This window comes from Mus caroli, chromosome 11 (genome assembly GCF_900094665.2).
Source record: "Mus caroli chromosome 11, CAROLI_EIJ_v1.1, whole genome shotgun sequence".
Taxonomy (NCBI): domain Eukaryota; kingdom Metazoa; phylum Chordata; class Mammalia; order Rodentia; family Muridae; genus Mus; species Mus caroli.
Window position 1 is genome coordinate 108,911,361 of NC_034580.1, and position 2,310 is coordinate 108,913,670.

The following is a 2,310-nucleotide window of genomic DNA, read 5'->3' on the forward strand; positions in this document are numbered from 1 at the left end:
GCCTGCTGCCTGCTGCCTGCTGCCTGCTGCCTGCTGCCTGCTGCCTGCTGCCTGCTGCCTGCTGCCTGCTGCCTGCTGCCTGCTGCCTGCTGCCTCTGCTCTGGCCTGACCCGAGAAGGTGTTAGAGATGCATCTACAAAGGAACGCAACTCCACTCCTGAAAGTAAAGCAAACAGGAAGGGCACAGCTGTACTAAGACATCTTACCTTTCTCTCGTTCTTGTTCCATGCAGGCGGAAGCTCTGGTTTCACCTAGAACAATAAGGTGAGGGTTAATCTGGAAGCAGGGAGATCCTGAACATACAAACCATCATCAGGTTCACCATGTGGCGGGGGTAAACCCTGAATGTCAGAGCTTAAGGGTTACAGCTATCACTCATTCATTCATTCATTCATTCATTTGCAAAATAGGCTTTCACTCTGTCACCCAAACAGGCCTTGAACTCACACACCTTGCACCTCAGCTTCCCAAGTGCCAAGATGATAAACACGAGCCACCTCATCTGGCTGGTGCCTATGCAAAGAAACCTAGGAGTTCAGAAGAAATCCACTCAACTGGGGTCGTGACAAATTCAAAACCACTTTCAGAGAAATATGTGGCCTAAAAAAAAAAAAAACCTAATAAACTAAACCTACAATGAACTAAATATAACTAAGTGCAAATGATCTTTATTCAAGGTATGAGGGATTGACCCTGATAGCAAAATAAAGGATGACTGAACACTGAACTGGCCTACGTTGAATGAAACCTTTCATATGTGCACATGTGTATATTCACGTGTGTTCATTCATGTGTTTGTGTCATATGCAGACACACATCTGTGTGTTTGTGGTAAGTGTACATTTATATGTTATATGCAGTTATCTACCGCTACTCCCAACTCCCAGTTTTTTTTAAAATACAGATCTTGGGGATTAAACTCAGGTTCCCATGCTTTCCAGGCAAGCATTCTACCCAAGGAACCGGCTCCCTAGTCCTTGACTAGAATTTTTTTTTTTTTTTTTTTTTTTACACAAGACTCCTTATCCCATTATTTCTTACGCTGGACTTACTGTGTGTCTAAAATCATTCAATAGGATGGCACATCTGTACCATCGGGTTCCACACCTAGCCTCTACCACACTTCAGTAAACACAAGCTTATATACCACTAACTGCTATGCATTCTGCATTCCCTTGTGGGTAGCCAGAGTGTGAGTTAGTTCAGGTAATTCCTGACAAATGTGCAGGTATCAGCAGGGTTGCTGTTGTTGTTGCTGTTAAAACAGATATTTAATCTTTAAATCCGGCCTCTGTTCAATCTAATTCAGACACCAGGAAGAGTAGTATTTCAAACGGTGTTTAAAGATAATAGCCCCATTCTAAGCCTCCCCATCATTAGGCTCAAAGAAACCACTCTAGACCCTTTGGGTTGGCAAATGAAAACAGAGAGAAGACAGACAAGAGGGGAAAAGAATACAATTGGACTGGAAACAGAAAACTGGTAACCTTCAACACAAGGGAACGAATTGTTTGGGTGGCTGAGCGGACATTCACACATCACCGCTGCAGGGTTCCTGAGTTCCTGAGGACAGGGCAGGGTTGCTCCTCTGTAGCCAACCCCAGAAGCCATAGGTCAGATCGGGGAGGGGGACCTCTTGCAGAACAGAGTACACATTTCAAGGGCCTGCATCCCTCTATCACATCCTCCGTGAACTTACTCAAGGACCAGCCTCGGGCCTCAAATGCAATAGGCTCTGCATATTCAAGGGCCTGGGGATGCATGTGTATATGTCTTTGTGGACATGTGTGTACAGGCGAGAGATCAAACTCAGGTGTCATGGGTCAGGAGTCAATCACCTTATTATTTGAGACAGTCTCTCTACAGGACCTGGAGCCCAGGAATTAGGCCAAGCCTGATGAACAGTGAGCTTTTGGGAATCTGCCTGTCTCTACCTCCCCAGCACTGGGTTTTTAAATGCTTTCTAGATGCGTGAAGGTGCTGGGGATTGCACTTGATCTATTATATCTCAGCCTCCTGCAATAGGGTCCCAACTACAGGGCAGAACACCCAGAGTAGATCTATTATACCTGTAACCTCATTGGCTAACTGACAGGAATAGAAAACTCATTCCCAGGAAGTGAGCAGAACCGCAGGCTACCTTGTATCTAGAACAGATCTGCCTTAGTTAGGGTTTTACTGCAGTGAACAGACACCATGACCAAAGCAAGTCTTATAAAGGACAACATTTAATTAGGGCTGGCTTACAGGTTCAGAGGTTCAGTCCATTATCATCAAGGCAGGAGCATGGCAGCATCCAGGCAGGCATGG

At 45.5% G+C, this 2,310-nt stretch overlaps 1 long non-coding RNA gene across 1 annotated transcript in view; it reads right to left on the bottom strand.

Moving 5' to 3' along the window:
• Positions 1-2,310, bottom strand: part of LOC110306337 — a 153,550-nt gene that overhangs the window by 21,640 nt on the left and 129,600 nt on the right. The window contains exon 2 of the long non-coding RNA XR_003837980.1: positions 207-251. This is a non-coding gene — a long non-coding RNA (uncharacterized LOC110306337). The remainder of the gene's footprint in view (positions 1-206; positions 252-2,310) is intronic.